Below are 18,312 nucleotides of genomic sequence, written 5' to 3'. Positions count from 1 at the left end.
TCCCTGTCTGCAATGTGCTGCGATGGTCTGGGGTTTCTTTCCCTATCGATGCTGCTGCCCCAGGATGCTTCCAGGAGTAAGACCTGGCCATTTGCTGCCTTCTGTCGGTGGGTAGGGCATGTACATCCTCCAGCCACCTCTGACTGGGGGCCCTTAGAGGCAACTGAGTAGACCGAGCCTTCTTGGAACGCAGCTGAAACGGTGACCGGTACGGAGTCACGATGCCCCCGCATGTAGGGTGAGAGAGCCGGCCTCTCTCCTCTGGGGAAGGAGACATGAACCTCCTCAGGGAATCCTGGATCCTCATGGGCAGTTCCCATCTTTGCTGCACTTGCATCTTTGTAATGTGGAACTCCAGCTGCTTTTTAACGTCCCTCTCAAGGAAGAGCAGCTCCCCAAGGATGGGAACCACCTCAACCTCGGGCTTTGCCTTCAGGGAGGACAGCTTGGGAACTGGGGGTAGGAAAGCCTGCAGGGATTTCCACCGGGCATCCGGCAAACCCCATTCCTGCTGCAGCTTCTTCTGCTGCATGTGCCTGTCCAAGTTCTCCCTGACCTCATCGAGCAGGAAATCGGTCTCCATCTCACTGAACTCCACACCAGCTCCCCTGGCTTGGAGGGCGTGAGGCAGCTTTGCCGGGGGCTCTGGGTCCAGGGTGAGCAGCCCCCACTGCATGATGAGATGCTTACGCCTTATGTGGCATTCGATGAGGTGGGCAGGCTGTTGTCCCATCATTGGCAATGCCGCTGTCCTGGGCTTGCCTGGCTCCCTAGGGAGGCGGAGTGGCCCAGGCAGGGCAGTCTCTCTCAGGAGGGGAGCATCTCTCTGTGACTCTCTCACCATCTTAGGAAACACCTTAATTTGGATCTCCAAGCATTTCTGAGCCACATGATCCTGCAGCTTGACCACCGCCGTGGGCACAAGCCTGGCCAGGATGGCATCAGGGGATGCCATGATCCTGTGGGCCTTTTGGGGCAGGGATCCCGAGGGGCACACACATGGTTCCTGGATCTCCTGTGCATGCTGAGGGCCGTCATCAGATCTCAGGGGCGTTGGGACCTTTGCTGTAAATCCACATTTGGGCCGATCTGTGTTGAATTCCCATTGCTGCTTGGTGTCCCGCTCCCCCAGCAATGGCTCCCCCAGGATGGGGGTTTGTGGAGCTGGAGGCAGAAGAGCTGTGTGGGGTTTCTGGGGGGTGAGGGGTAAGCCCTGCTCGTGCTGGAGTCTCTTTGAGTGCACGTGACAGTCCAGCTCCTCCCAGACTTCATCGCTTCGGAAAGGGCCCCTGCTCATGTTGAACTTCACCCTGGGGTCTCTGTCCAGTGGGCGCAGAACAGGGGCGTTAGGGATCACCTTGGCCAGCGACTCAGTGGATAGGGTAGGTGCCCCCAGTTGGCTCTGCAGATGCTTCTGTTGGATGTTGAAGTCTGAGCCATGGGCTGACGTCTGGTCCAGACCCGTGGTCTGCTCTCGCCGGTCTTGTCTGCTGTGGGCAGGAGGCCTGGGGAGAGGCTGGGCTTGGATGGGATGAGTGGATCCTTCCCAGCCCGTGACAGGCATGATCTCCCTTGTGCGGCAGAGGGGCTCTGACTGAGTCACGGAGGCTTCTCCCAGGGAAAAGGAGCTGTGACTCCAGAGGGAAGAGGGGATGGATTCCAGAGAGGAACAGGAGAACTGGCTCGCCGCAGATGTCGTCACACTTGGCCTGTGGGAGAGAGCAGAAAGGGACAGATGGGACATGGCCCTCCTGAGCTAAGCTTTCCAACTGTACTGCAATGGGGCAGTGCCTAGGCATGCATGGCACACCACACTCTGACACAAGGACATCAACTGGCTGACGAACGACTGAGAGGGGGAGCTGGCACTCAATTGATCTAGAACGATAACCCCTTTGTCACACGCACATGTGCAGCACCTAGCACAATGGGGCCTTCAGCATGTTTGGGGACCTAGTGCTATTTTAATAGAAAGATTAGCTAACAAAAATTGGTTTGGGTGAGGAAGATGTGAGCATGTGTGTGTAACCCTTGCCAGAGCAGGTTGTGAAGGCCAAGTCCATAAACAGGGGTCAAAAAAGAACTTTACAGGAGATTCAAGGCCAGGGACCCTCAACCCAGCAGTTCTGGGCTTTCCTTTCCCAGCCTTCCCTGCTACTTCCCTGGACTGCTTCCTACTACTCCTGGTTCCCCTCCTTGCTCTGGGTGCACCAGCTCCAAACACGTCCCCCTCTTCCCAAGGAGGGACTGCCCTTCCCAGCAGCAGCCCCTGTCTGTTGTCAGCTTCCTGGCTTTATGGGCCCCGCCTATTCCTGCCCAGCTGAGCCTGCTTGCCATCAATTCCCTGCTCCCTGGCTCTTCCTCCAGGGACACCATGTAGAGTTAATGGGTCTGCCTGGCCACCTTAGCCCCTTCCAGTCCTGTGTGGGGTGGACACCCCATCACAGGGTGTCATCTGATTGCTGTTTCTTTCAAACACAGCAGGGAGCAGGGGCAGGTTCTAGACAGTTGCCTGCTGGGAGATATTGCCGGACAGAAGGATTTGATCCTACTCACAACCCAGCTTGTGGTCTCTGCATTTAATTTCTGATAATCCCTCACCTCACTGTCACTGGTATCTCACCTTGGAAGGTGAAGCCTCTTAGTGGCTTTTTCCCTGTTATTTTAGGATCCTGGAGCGTCTGGTTTTCTCTGCTCCCTCCTCTCTCCATTCACTATCCGCTCCCACCCAGCCCCTAGTCTGGTGCCCCCCATGCAGTTGCCTTACGGTATCAGAACTTCATCCAGGTGTCTGGCCACGTACTCTATCCTCCTCTCAACGATCCTGAGGGTGTGAGCCAAGGGGAGCTTCTCCAGGTGCATGCGGCGGCTGTGGAACAAGAGAGCAGGTAGCTGAGTGCCGACCCTGCCCTCAGGCCCTCTTTTACTCAGAGGGGCGGCACTGAAAGGCTCCCTGTCCCATTCTCCACTGAGACAGCCTCCTCCCCTGCAATACCCAGGCCTTGGATGTTCTGGTTTTGGGTTAGCTGGATTCTTAGGTGATCCCTGTCTAGTGTGGAGAAGGGGAGAGTGTATCCTGCTGGCAGCGTGTGTGTCATGTCCCTTCCACAGAAGCTATCAACATATAGGATAACAGCCTACTACAGCTACCAACTAATGCAGCTGTCTCTTTAGCTCTAAGGGGTGCTTTCTGCTGCAGAGCTGAAGGTCCAGGGTTCAAATCCTACTGGGAACTCATGCTGGGGGACTGGAGGTGCAAGAGGGGCCATTACACAAGTGCTGCTGGATCCCTTTCACCCTAATCACCGTACCAGAAAGGCCAGCATTCCTCCTCACCTCTCCACCTCACCTCCCTGGTGTGCACGGGGCTGCTCCCATCAAACATGTTTTCCCCCTCTTGGGAGGGGAGGATGGTCCACTCCAGTCGACACAATCTACCGCCGCCCCCCGACTCCCCTGCAGGTTAAATGAGCCGCATGATGCTAGAGTAAGGGAATGACCCACTGTACGACGCATGGGGGTTGATTAGAGATGGCAACTTCTGCTGGGTGGGAATGAATTGCATGATTCTAAGGAGAATATTTGCTTGCCTGGTCTATAGGTTGGGGCAGGGGAGGGATTACTAGGGCTACTGCCCCTGGTGGCGGGGGAGGGGGCGATGAGCTGCATGACATGAGAGGAGGGGACTGACCCACTGCAGATTTATGGAGGGGGGCATTGCTTACCATGCCTCTAGGCGTGCACAAGCCTCCTCCAAATCCTCCTCACAGCGTCCAAAACCTGCCACAAGTGAGACATAAAGGAGATGTTGAGCTGCTTGGGCACCCTCTGCTTCCTGGCGCCCTAGAGCCCCAGATTTCAGGGGCCACAGCCAGTGCCTCTGCACGACTGTGGGCATGACTGTGCCTTCGCAGGAAGAGGGGAGGCAGGTGGGGGAATAGACCCTATTTCTCTGCTTTGCGTGGGGCCAGAGTCTGCCACCGCAGCTGTGGGGTCAGGGGCTGCTTACCGTTCGGTTTCTTTCTTTTGTCTCTGTGCCTCTTCTTCTGCCTCTTCTTCCTTGGAGAAGCCTGCCACACACAGAGAAAGCAGCAGGGTTATAAGAGAACTCCTCAATAAAACGGGGATAACCATGAGCCAGAGGTGATTGCCATGTGGGGCCAGAGGGAAGTTTTTCCTTGTGGGAGAGTATTGCACTATGAGGCATCATGGGTAGGCATTGTGCTTTCCTATGATGCAGCCAATATATGGCACACGGCACAACCCATAACAGGGGTCACTGGAATAATCCAGGGGTTGGAGAAACAGGGATTGCTGGTACCAGGAGCCTGCAGAGTTTATAAGCATTGCAGGAGAGAATAGAAGTGCTGTTGCTGGGTCTGGTTCTCTGCCCAGCACAGCAGCAGTCATTGGGATATGGTGCCTTGTAGATTCCACTTCTGCCACCACACCTGCCAGCCCCAATAGGGCTGATGAAGGTCTGCCAACTTCAGGGTTCAAACACTTAGCTACATACCCACTGCAGGTCTTATTTCACCCTCTGGAGGCACAACAAAGGGTCCCTGGTTGACCGGGGACTGTTCTGACAGTCCTAAGAGTACCAAGCACCCTGAGTTCAGAGTGCATCACTCTGCTCAGCTCTGGGTCCTTTCGGTAGGACAAGTATTCTTAACCCAGGCCCAGACAGAGTGTGCTTCTTTCTGGGAGCAAGGACTTCTCCCATGGCTCAAAATCTTCCTTTGAAGGAGCTTCTTACCCAGACCCAGCTGTCATCAGGGCCCATCCCTTTGGGGTGTGGAAGGTACTTTTCCTGCATTCCAAAGCACTTTAACCTCCCCTTCCGGGGCAGTGGGGAAGGGTGGCGCACCCTGTCATGCGCTGAAATAGGAGGGTCCAAAATGATTAAAGGCCTGGAAAGACTCCTGTATCCAGAGAGAGACTGAAAAGACAGGGACTATTGGAGATATCCTATCTCCTAGAACTGGAAGGGACCCTGAAAGGTCATCAAGTCCAGCCCCCTGCCTTCACTAGCAGACCAAGTACTGATTTTGCCCCAAATGGCCCCCTCAAGGATTGAGCTCACAACTCTGGGTTTAGCAGGCCAATGCTCAAACCACTGAGCTATCCCTCCCACCTATTTCAAGAGGGAACATGCTAGAGGTATCAAATCATTCATAGATTCATAGCATTTAAGGCTAGAAGGGACCATTAGATCATCTAGTCTGACCTACTGTATAACACAGGCCAGAAAATTTCATCCTGTATTGAGTCCAATAACTTGTGTTTGACTAAATGAATGGTTTAGAGAAGGCACTCGCTATTCCCCCTAGAGTACTGCAGGAACTCGGATATGAAATTGCAGAACTACTAACTGTGGTATTTAACCTATTGCTTAAATCAGCCTCTGTATCAGATGTCTGGAGGGTAGCTAATGTAATGCTGATTTTTAAAAAAGGTTCCAGAGGCGATCCTGGCAATTACAGGCTAGTGAGCCTAATTTCAGCACAAGGCAAATTGGTTGAAACTATAGTAAAGAACAGAATTATCAGATGCAGCGATGAACACGATTTGTTGGGGAAGAGTCAACACGGGTTTTGAAAAGGGAAATCATGCCTCACCAATCTACTAGAATTCTTGGAGGGGGTTGTGAGGGGTTGGACCCCCATTCCGGGGTGCCACCTGATGTACTGGGGTCCCACTGAGCCCATCTGTTCCACCAGCCTGGGCTCCCTCACCTTGTTCTGCTGCACACACACACTGGCAGGGGCACACCCAGCTGTAGAATCACACAGAGTCTGCAATCAGCTCTGTTTGGGAAGACTCAGCTCGGGGATCACCCAGCACTCAGGTGCACACACCCTCTGGAGTGTAAACCCAAAATTATATTGTCTTGCGCTGTACAGAGATCTATACAAAGTAAGCTCATGACATTCTCTCCCTCCCTCAATATGGAGGAAGATATGCATAGCTCCCACCCCCTGCCAGTTATGAATTGCACAAACTGGTTTGTAGAATAAACCAAAACCAAGTTTATTAACTACAAAAGGTAAATTTCAAGAGATTATAAGGGATAGCAAACAGATCAAAGCAGATTACTGAGCAAATCAAACAAAACACGCAACCTAAGCTTAATACGCTAAATTAACTGGTTAATAGTAGCACATTCTCACTCTAAATGTTGTTTTGTGCAGGTTGCAAAGTTTCTTGAAGGTAAACTGCACTGATTGCAGCTTAAATATCCAGGTATTACTTTCACAGGCTAGATCTTTCCCGCCTGGGCTCAGCCCCCGCCCTCCTCCCCCACAGTTTAGTTCCTTTGTTTCTCCAGGTGTTTTCAGCAGTCTTCCTTTTTGGGCAGGGAGGCGGTGGAGAAGAACCTAGATTAACTCACTTCCAAGCCTTCAATAGGATTTGGATATGACAGGAATCCTTTGTCTCCCAGTTTGACCCCCAACCCCCAACTCCCTCCTAGTGGAAAAATACCACCAGTCCAAAATGATGTCCAGTACCAGGTGACATGATCACATGACCCTGCAGTGTCACAGCAGCATCCCAGGAAACTTCTCAGGAAGGAGGGAAGTTTAGTATCTTCAAAGTCCTAATGGCCCATCCAGACTGATTGCCGACTGTTTGGTGGGCATTCCCCTGGTGCAAGCACTTTTGTAATTGATACAGAGCCCGTATTCCTAACTTCAGATACAGAAATGATACATCCATACAAATAGGATAATCACATTCAGTAAATCAGAACCTTTCCAATGATATCTCACATGACCCATTTTGCGTAAAACATACCTTAGTTATGCCATATTCATAGAACAATATTTCTATGAAGAATATAGGGCGTAATGTCACAGGGGTGAAGAAGCATGTGGACAAGGGCGATCCAGTGGATATCGTGTACCTGAACTTTCAGAAAGCCTTTAAGAAGATCCCTCCCCAAAAGTTCTTAAGCAAAGTAAGTTGTCAGGGGATAAGAGGGAAGGTCTTCTCATGGACCAGTAACTGATTTTAAAGATAGGAAACAAAAGGTAGGAATAAATGGTGAGTTTTTGGAAGAGAGATAAATAGCAACGTCCCCCAAGGATCTGTACTGGGACCAGAGTTGTTCAACATATTCATAAATGATCTAGAAAAGGGGGGAAACAGTGAAGTGGCCAGATTTGCACATGATACAAAAGTAAAGATCGTTCAATCCAAAGCTGAATATGCCCTCCTTGTTCCTAGATGTAGAACTCTGTGTTGGGCTGTATGAAATCACATTTTGTTTGAATGGGCCCCATTTGCCAAACAAACTCTCCAGAACTCTCTGTATGACTGCCCTGTCCTCATCGTTATTTCCCATTCTGCCAATCTTTGTGTCATCAGCACATTTTTATCAGCAGCAATTTTATATTTACTTCCAAGTCATTGATAAAGATATTGAAAAGCATCAGACCTAGTACTGATCCTTGCAGAGCCCCAATAGAAACACCCACATTCGATGAGCCCTTTGACAATTACTTTTTGAGATCTGTCAGTTAGCCATTAGCCTGGTCTCAATCCATGTAACCTGTGCTCCATTGATATTGTATAGTGCTAATTTTTTAATCCAAATGTCCTGCGGTCCTTGAATGCATAAACAGGGAATCTCAAGTTGGAGGAGACAGGTTATTTTACCTCTTTATTTGGCACTGGTGCAACCACTGCTGGAATCCTGTGTCCAGTTCTAGTGTCTAACATTCAGGAAGGATGTTGATAAATTGCAGAGGGTTCAGAGAAGAGCCATAAGAATGATTAAAGGATTAGAAAACCTGCCTTGTAGTGATAGCCTCTAGGAGCTCAGTCAATGTCGCTTAAAGAGGTTAAGGGTGGTTTGATGAAAAGTCTATAAATACCTACATGGGGAACAAATCATTACAAATGGGCTCATCAGTCTAGCAGAGAAAGGTCTAACATGTCCAATGGCTGGAAGTTGAAACTAGACAAATTCAGACTGGAAATAAGGCGTCCATTTTTAACAGTGCGAGGAATTAACCATTGGAACAATTTACCAGTTGACAAAACATTAGCACACTTCCAGCCTTCTGGAATTCCCTCAGGAATCCTACATTTGTTAAAAATTCATGTCAGTGGGCCAATAACCTCCTGAGCCAGCTCTTTGAGGACTCTTGGGTGTAGATGATGTGAGCCTGCTGATTTAAAAATACTTATGTTTGGTTCCTGTATTCAGCTGGCATCAATCCAGCCTTTCCCTCTGTGACGTTGTGCAGTCTATATAGTTTTATAAAAACTTGATAATAAGTCAATATAATGTAACTGGGATAGTTTTAGAGAAAATATGGTAATAAGTGAATATAACGTAACTGGGATATGCTTCATGCAAAAGGTCTCTTGTAAGGTATCATTACAAAGCTTATAATCTACTGAATATGATCATCTGATTTGTATAAATGTACCACTCTTGTATCTAAAACTAGAAATAAAAAATGTAACTCTGAGGGCCTATTGTAATTATGTAAAGTGTGGGCCATTAATGATGGTTTGGAATCTTGATGACTCCCATTAACCAGGACCATTGTCTGCAGATGGTTGTGTTTACCTGTTAGTCTTCCTGTATATGTGTGTGCTGGCAAGTGGGCAATGAAGTCTTGCAGTGACATGAGATCATGTCACCTGAACTGGAATCCATCTTTAACCTGGTGCTTTTCCAGTGAGGGGGGGTGGAAACCCAGAGGGACAAAGGGTTCCCGCCTTATGCAAAAGATATATAAAGGGGTGGAACAGAACAAAGGAGAGAGAGGAGCCATCATGAAGAATCCTCTAGCTATCACCTGAGCTGGAACAAGAGCTGTACCAGGGGAAATAATTGTGCCCAGGCCTGGAAGGTGTCCAGTCTGAGAAAAAACTTACTGAAGCATCTCTGAGGGTGAGATTATCTGTATTCAGTTTGATTAGGCATAGATTTGCGCATTTTATTTTATTTTGCTTGGTGACTTACTTTGTTCTGTCTGTTACTACTTGGAACCACTTAAATCCTACTGTCTGTATTTAATAAAATCACTTTTTATTTAGTAATTTACTCAGAGTATGTATTAATACCTGGGGGAGCAAACAACTGTGCATATCTCTCTATCAGTGTTATAGAGGGCGAACAATTGATGAGTTTGCCCTGCATAAGCTTTATGCAGGGTAAAACGGATTTATCTGGGTTTAGACCCCATTGGGAGTTGGGCATCTGAGTGCTAAAGACAAGCAGACTTCTGTGAGCTGTTTTCAGGTAAACTTGCAGCTTTGGGACAAGTGATTCAGACCCTGGGTCTGTGTTGGAGCAGACGGGAGTGTCTGGCTCAGCAAGACAGGGTGCTGGAGTCCTGAGCTGGCAGGGAAAACAGGAGCAGAGGTAGTCTTTGCACATCAGGTGGCAGCTCCCAAGGGGGTTTCTGTGATCCAACCTGTCACACCCTCTCTCTAGGATTCTCACTTACCTCAGATTTGGTGAGCCTCAGCACAGCAAATAAGATGATAACCAGCAGCGTGACTATCAGGATCTCTACGCAGGTCATTTTCCTTGGCTCAGACACTGTGGAAGACATTAGAGACACTCTTCAACCACAGCAAGTACCCAGGCTACACCTGATGGCAGGTTGCTGCTCTGGCAACTGGCAGGTGCTGATGTCATCTCTAGGTCAGAATGGGGCTGCCCTCCTGCAATCTCCCTCTAGCCTGTGAGCTGTCAATGCTGTGCTTACATCAGGAGATAGGATGTGGCAACAGCCCAAGGGGGCTGAGCTGCTGAGCTCAGAACTAGGCAGGAGAGAGGGCATCAGATTTCCCAGGAAAACCCTGGGTCTTTTCAAAGCTTTATGACTCTCAAGCCCCTAGGCAAGGGACGTTTTTTCCCTACTTGTGAAGCAGAATCTCCCAGCCTGAAGTGATAATCTAGTGTTACAAGTGCAGAAAAACTTTCATGGTATCGCCTGCCCAAGCATTCCAAAACCATGAGCTGGGCCCCACCAAAATCATGAGATTGACTTCAAAATAACGATATCTTAAAAAAAAATTCATCTGGGGAACTCTTCATTTGCCTTCTGGTGTCTGAGCCGCTAGGGTGCACTCAATTTACATTTTCCAGCTTCTCTTTGCAACCATGAGGGCTTAAAATGTGCTAACAAATAAAATGAAATCAAATAAAATCAAATAAAAAGCTGAGATTCTCAGATAAATCACTTGACTCCAGCAGAGGGAGCTTTAAGAAAAGCACCCTATATCATGAGATAATAAAGAGCCCTACCTCTTATCTAACACTTTCAGTCAGTGGATCTCAAAGCACTTTACAAAGGAGGTCTGTAGCATTAGCCCCCTTTTAGAGATGGGAAACTGAGGCACAGAGAAGAACAGTGACTTACCCAAGGTCACCCAGCAGGGGCGGCTCTAGGAACCAGCAAAGCAAGCATGTGCTTGGGGCAGCCCATTTGCAGGGGCGGCAGGGATCCAGCATGGGAGCTGAGAACCAACAGGGGGCCCTGGGAGCTGTAGTTCCTTGGTTAGCTCCCTGCCTATAGAGCCAGCCCTGGAGCAGGGAAAGAACTACATTTCCCAGCATTCCCTTGGCCACTACCAACAGGAAAGAGGGGGAGGGAGGGAGGGAGCTGAGACCTCATGCTGCAGTGAATGGAGAGCTGCACTGTGAGTAGGGATACCATATTTTAACATTCAAAAAATAGGACACTCCACGGGGAGGGAGCAGCCCCACCCTGCCCCCATCCACTCCCTCCGACTGTCCCCCACAGAAACCCCAACCCATCCAACCCCCTCTGCTCCCTGTCCCCTGATCACCCCCTCCCGGGACCCCTGCCCCTAACTGCCCCCCAGGATCCCACCCCCTATCTAAGCCTCCCTTCTCCTTGTCCCCAACTGCCCCCTCCTGAGACCCCTGCCCCCAACTGCCCCCTCCTGAGACCCCCCCAACTTCCCCCCAGGACCCCACCCCCTACCTGTCCCCTGACAAACTCCCAGGACTCCCATGCCTATCCAACCGCTGCCTGTCCCCTGACTGCCCCCCCAACCCCTGACCCATCTAACCCCCCCTTCTCCCTGCCCCTGACTGCCCCCCCCCGAACCTCCGCCCCATCCAACCCTCCTGCCCCCTTACCGTGCCACTCAGACCAGCGTGTCTGGCTCCACGCAGCGCCAGACACACTGCTGCATACATGCTGCCGTGCTCCCCCGCAGAGCCACAGCCCCCTCCCCCCCGCTCCCCCAGCACCTGCCTTCCAGATTTGAACAGCTCAAAGTTCAGGAGTGCTCTTTAACGGAGCACTGACTCTGCTCTCCCAGGAGCCCCTGTCTGCCTGAACACAGGTTGCTCTTACAGGCCCAGCTCAGCATGTGACATCTACCCTGTCTTTCCATCCAGACTCCATGGAAGACTGGAGAACTGAGCAGGATTATGACATCACAGGTATCAAGGAGACTGAACAGCTGTAACATAAGAATGACCATACTGAGTCAGACCAATGGTCCAGCTAGCCCACTATCGTGTATTCCCACAGTGGCCAATACCAGATGTTTCAGAGGGAATGAACAGAACAGGGAATCATCAAGTGATCCACCCCCCCTTGCCCATTCCCAGCTTCTGGCAAACAGAGCCTAGGGACACTCAGGGCATAATATTGCATCCCTGCCCATCTTGGCTAATAGCCATTGATGGACCTATCTTTCATGAACTTATTTAGTTCTTTTTTGAACCCTGTTCTAGTCTTGGCCTTCACAACATCCTCTGGCAAGGAGTTCCACAGGTTGACTGCGCGTTGTGCGAAGAAATACTTCTTTTGTTTGTTTTCAACCTGCTGCCTATTAATTTCATTTGGTAACCGCTAGTTCTTGTGTTATAAGAAGGAGTAAATTACACTTCCTTGTTTACTTTCTCACCACTAGTCATGATTTTATAGACCTCAATCATATCCCCCCTTAGTCGTCTCTTTTCCAAGCTGAATAGTCCCAGTCTTATTAATGTCTCCTCATACAGAAGCTGTTCCATACCCCTACTCATTTTTGTAGCCCTTTTCTGAACCTTTTCCAATTCCAAGATATCTTTTTTTGAGATGGGGAGACCACATCTGCAGGCAGTATTCAAGATCTGGGTGTACCCTGGATTTATATAGAGGCAATATGATATTTTCTGTCTTGTTATCTATGCTTTTCCTAATGATTCCCGTAACTTTCTGTTTCCATTTTTGACTGCCACTGCTGATTGAGTGGATGTTTTCAGAGAACTATTCACAATGCCTCCAAGAGCTCTTGTTGAGTGGTAACAGCTAATTTAGCCCCCATGATTTTATCTGTAGAGTTGGGATTATGTTTTCCAATGTGCATTACTTTGCATTGATCTACCTTGAATTTCATCTGCCATTTTGTTGCCCAGTCACCCAGTTTTGTGAGATCCTTTAGTAACTCTTCACAGTCTGCTTTGGACTTAACTATCCTGAATAGTTTTGTATTGCCTGCAAATTTTGCCACCTCGCTGTTTACCCCTTTTTCCAGATCATTGATGAATATGTTGAATTGGATTGGTCCCAGTACAGACCACTGGGGGACACCACTATTTACCTCTCCATTCTGAGAAATGGATTATTTATTCCTACCCTTTGTTTTCTATCTTTTAACCAGTTACTGATCCATGAGAGGACCCTCCCTCTTATCCCATGACAACTTACTTTGCTCAAGAGCCTTTGGGGAGGGACCTTGTCAAAGGCTTTCTGAAAATCCCAGTATGTCAGTGCACTGCAAGGCCTTCAGTGGCTTTTAAACTTTCCCAATGGGACATCGGAGACATGGTCCAGTTAACTTGTGTTCAGGTCTAACAAGAACCTGCTGTGAGAAACTCGTTTTAACAATGATGCCCCTATGGCATTGGGAGAGCCCAAAATAACCACCACACACCACAGGACTGTACTGACTATGACCCCTTACTTCAAATGCACTATGGCCTAGTGGATAGAGCACTAGACGGAACTCAGGAGACTTAAGTGCTAGTCCTGTCTCTGCTACTGTCTTGCTGGGTGACAGGGCCGGCTCTAGGTTTTTTGCCGCCCCAAGCAAAAAAAATTTTGGCTGCCCCCCGTCCCAGCCCTGGGCTCCTCGCCGGACCCCCCTGCTGCCCGAGCCCTGGGCTCTTCCCCCCCACCCACACCCCCTGACACCCCAGCTCTGGGCTCCCTCATTCCCCCCCACCACTGCCCCACACACACACCTCCTGCCGCCCCAGCCCTGGGCTCTCTCCCCCCGCACCTGCACCCTCCTTCCGCCGCAGCCCTGGGTCACTGGTAACTCGCTCCCACGGCAGGTCATTCAGCAGGAATTTTAGATGTGCACAGAACACAGACAGGACTGGTTCCCATATGGTTCCAGAACTGCAGTAAAGTGGAACAATTTTCTTCTTGTGTGATTGGAGGATATCTGGATGCATATTATAAGACTGTCCTACATAAATGAAGAAAAGTTGAGGTGCCTTTATTATTCTTTTGTTCCTCTCTTTCTTTCTATGGGGAATTTGCCAATGCAATATCACTGTCTTCCTTTTAGACAAACAAACAAACAAGGCAATGGCTGTTGAAAATAGCAATTCCAGTCCTAATAACCACTGGGAAGCATTTCTTGCTCAATTTTATCCTACTTTTTCTACAGCAAGTTACAGTGGATCAGTATATTTGATTTGGGAGAAATGAAGTAACAGCTGCCCAAACTGAGCTTGAGCACTCCTGAACTTTGAGCTGTTCAAATCTGGAAGGCAGGGGCTGTGGCTCTGCGGGGGAGCACGGCAGCATGTATGCAGCAGTGTATCTGGCGCTGCGTGGAGCCAGACACGCTGGTCTGAGTGGCACGGTAAGGGGGCAGGAGGGTTGGATGGGGCGGAGGTTCGGGGGGGGGCAGTCAGGGGCAGGGAGAAGGGGGGGTTAGATGGGTCAGGGGTTGGGGGGCAGTCAGGGGACAGGCAGCGGTTGGATAGGCATGGGAGTCCTGGGAGTTTGTCAGGGGACAGGTAGGGGGTGGGGTCCTGGGGGGAAGTTGGGGGGGGTCTCAGGAGGGGGCAGTTGGGGGCAGGGGTCTCAGGAGGGGGCAGTTGGGGACAAGGAGAAGGGAGGCTTAGATAGGAGGTGGGATCCTGGGGGGCAGTTAGGGGTAGGGGTCCCGGGAGGGGGTGATCAGGGGACAGGGAGCAGAGGGGGTTGGATGGGTTGGGGTTTCTGTGGGGGGCAGTCGGAGGGAGTGGATGGGGGCAGGGTGGGGCTGCTCCCTCCCCGTGGAGTGTCCTATTTTTTGAATGTTAAAATATGGTATCCCTACTCACAGTGCAGCTCTCCATTCACTGCAGCATGAGGTCTCAGCTCCCTCCCTCCCTCCCCCTCTTTCCTGTTGGTAGTGGCCAAGGGAATGCTGGGAAATGTAGTTCTTTCCCTGCTCCAGGGCTGGCTCTATAGGCAGGGAGCTAACCAAGGAAATACAGGCCCCAGGGCCCCCTGTTGGTTCTCAGCTCCCATGCTGGATCCCTGCCGCCCCTGCAAATGGGCTGCCCCAAGCACATGCTTGCTTTGCTGGTGCCTAGAGCTTCCCCTGATTATAATTAACAGATTGCAGCCCACATCTGATAAATATCACTTGCATCAAACAAAATGTCTGCTGTTCCATATATCACAATCCCAGAGCCCTATGAATTCAATGGCAAAACCTATGTTAATGCAGCGGTAAGGTTGCTCGGTGGTACGTTGTCCGTTGAGTTGAACAAAATTCAAAGTTCTGAAAGCCAGATCCCAGATCCTGGCACACATGGGAGGGAAGAATGTGGGGCTGATAGGTGCCCTATTCCTCTTCCCTCCCAGTCACTCATCCACACATCCTCTTTTCAAGTGTTCCACTCCTTCACTCCCCCAAAGTCTCACATGTGCCTCACCTGAGCTCCCACCTCTGTCCCCGCCCCTACCACACAGCCCCATTTATCTCCTTCCCCATAAGTCCTCTCTCTCCCCTCACTGCAACCCCAAAGCACTCTCCCCCATTAACCACCCCTCTGCCGCCTAATTCCCCTCCCAGTAAAGATTCACAGATCTAATTTTTCCTCTCATAGACTATGATTAATTCTGCCAATATCTTGCAGCAATGCCCGGCCATTTAGTCCAAAACACCTTTTGTCTTAGGTCAGAGCTTGTAATTAACTTATCCTTAGTTGTGTTAATTGAAGTTCCCAGCTATCAGTCTCAGTGAGGTCTATGATTCATTCAGTCATTACTGCCTCTCAGTTTAACCATATAGAGCAGTGATGCTCAATTGCATCTACCTGCGGGCCGATTTGAGAAGTTTATGAGACGAGACGGCCATTTGTGCAGACGGCTGACAAAAAATAAACAAACAAAAAATCTTCCGCAGCCAATAAATATGTTCTTGATTGCAACAGATGTATTAGTGTTTCTATCTTTTAACACAGCTTATAAATCAATCGTTTCCACAATGCCTATTATAACAATAGCATTATTATTACCAGGCACTCTAATTCACCCATTTTAGGATTTAGAAGACTAGCATTTGTGTATAAGCACTTGTACATTTTGTCAATATCCAGTTGCTTGCTTTTCCTGTTATATTTAAATGGGAGTCTTTTATGTTTAACTGTTCCTCTCTAACTCCTACCTGTACTTTAGCAACTTCTTTTCTATCCTCTTTATTAGCATATAGAGGCCACTGGGAGCTGTGGGCGTGTATGAAAATGTAAACAAGCTGTCTGGTGGCCTGCCAGCGGATTACCCTGATGGGCTGCGTGTGGCCCCCGAGCTGCAGGTTGCCCACCTCTGGTCTACGGGGACTGTCTGTGACTCCATGGTAAGACTGAGTATACATTTGTTACTGGTTTGGTGAAATCTAATTATAGAACACACCACCAGCTTGGGGTGTGTGGCAGGGTGGTCACCCCGCTCCTACCCTGGAGGGGTTAAAGCAGCCCTGGAGAGGGCTGCAGCAGGAAAAGCCAGGCTGATTGGGGAAGCAGCCACAGGTGGGGCCACACCCCAATCAGGCCACAACTGGCCCTATAAGAGGGCTGAGGGCCAGAGGTTGGGACAGAGATTTTCTCTCTAGCTTTTGAGAGAGAAAGACCTGGCTGCCTGGGAGCTGAGCAGGGTACCTGAGGTGGAGCAGTGCTGGGGAAGGGCAGAGGGAGCTCCAGCCTAGCAAAACCCCAGGCTGCAGGCCTAGTTAAGGGCCCAAAAGGGGTACCTGTGGGGTACCTGAGGTGGAGCAGTGCTGGGGAAGGGCAGAGGGAGCTGGGGAGCTCCAGCCTAGCAAACCCCCAGGCTGCAGGCCCAGTTAAGGGCCCAAAAGGGGTACCTGTGGGGTACCTGAGGTGGAGCAGTGCTGGGGAAGGGCAGAGGGAGCTGGGGAGCTCCAGCCTAGCAAAGCCCCAGGCTGCAGGCCTAGTTAAGGGCCCAAAAGGGGTACCTGTGGGGTACCTGAGGTGGAGCAGTGCTGGGGAAGGGCAGAGGGAGCTGGGGAGCTCCAGCCTAGCAAAACCCCAGGCTGCAGGCCTAATTAAGGGCCCAAAAGGGGTACCTGTGGGGTACCTGAGGTGGAGCAGTGCTGGGGAAGGGCAGAGGGAGCTGGGGAGCTCCAGCCTAGCAAAGCCCCAGGCTACAGGCCAAGTTAAGGGCCCACAAAGGCACTGGGGCTACAGAGGGGCAGCCCAGATCTAGGCAGAGGCAGCTGGTCCAATCCCCCTTGCTGATGAGGAGTGGTTTATAGACTGCAGTCTGCCCCAGGAAGCGGGGGCCAGACGATGACTGGCAGTAGCCACTGAGGCAGGGTGGGGATAGGGGGTTGGGAGTTCCCCTGGATGGGGAGACCCAGATTGTGGGTTATTGCAGGGGCAGAACCCTGACATAGAAGGGCACCAGGGTCCGAGAGGGACATGGGGGCCAGCGGCAGGCGAGGCATCAGCTGGCAGAGGGCGCTCTGTAGCTGGAAGAGAGCTAATTGCCTGGACAACCAGCAGGAGGCGCCGTGCCAGTGAGTCGTCATCCCATGAGGTAGGCACTCACAGTCGTGAGCCAATCCCAGACAGCGTGACAACCTTCTTATTGTGGTTTTTGTCTTCATGTTCCAGATTGCCCCTGATAAGATGTACATAAAATAGAAGGATAATATACAAGGATATTTGTCACCCTGTATTAAAATTTCCAATTAATACATTACATTATAATAATTAATTCTCACTTTTTTGTTTAAAGAACTCTGGAATGGCTCCTTAGCATGTAACAGAATTTGGACTTTGGCAGGAGACAAATTCTGGGATCAGGGAGGTGCCTTTGCTGTCCCCTTGAAAAATCAATTCAAATATGACTGGATTCTGACCTGTCAAAAATCCCTGTTTCCCCTCAGTGTTTTCCTTGGTAGAGCTTGCTAGAGCCTTGCTACTACCCCACACCAGCATTATATCTGCACTGAGCATGCTCTTGCTTTGACATGGCACACAGAACAGACTATCTGGATGGGACACAGACAAAATGAATCTTTCATCTCTAGCCTTGCTCCTTTGAAAAACACATTTTCTTGGGGGGGGGGGAAAAACTTTTTACAGGAGATCATGAATTAAAGTCTAACGCCCTCTGCTGAACAGTGTTAGTAATTCAGTGCCCTTCACACCCCATATTGTAAAGCCAAGGCTCTGGCCCCACTGAGAACTTACTCAAACCGGGAATAGAACACAAATCTCTATGTGGCAGACCCTTGTTATAGTGTCTTAGCAGCACGGTTTCTCAGAAAGACTCTGTCACACAATGTGCTTGGCTTTGTCCTGGAAATGCCATGACCTTGGGTAAGGCAGTATATGCAGAAATGCCAATATATCAGTTTAGGTCTTTGGCTCAGATCTGAGGGTATTGGATAGTTTTGTCAAAGCATCTACCATTAAAAATATTTGATCTTAAGTATTCTAAAGGATGAGAGCTGGGGACATTTGGGCTGCATTTCCAAAGAACCTGCCTTTCTTGTATAACCAAAAGCTGGCTATTGGTCACGAGGAAACTATTCCGAAGTGCTGAGTCTTCACAAGGACTTCTGCACAGAGTCTTACAAATAGGCAGATGTTCAAATGAGAAGGGACTTAATTTAATCCTTTCAAATTTTAAAATTTGCAGTCATCCAATCCAGTTCTGACCTGCTTCAACTCTACTCAGCCCATTGGCTGGGGACAGCAAACCATGGCCGGTGGGAGCTGCGATCGGCCGAACCTGCGGATGCTGCAGGTAAACAAACCACCCCAACCCGTCAGCGGATTTCCCTCAT

The sequence above is a fragment of the Emys orbicularis genome, chromosome 3, assembly GCF_028017835.1.
Source record: "Emys orbicularis isolate rEmyOrb1 chromosome 3, rEmyOrb1.hap1, whole genome shotgun sequence".
Taxonomy (NCBI): Eukaryota; Metazoa; Chordata; order Testudines; family Emydidae; genus Emys; species Emys orbicularis.
Note: the sequence above shows the minus strand (reverse complement) of the source record.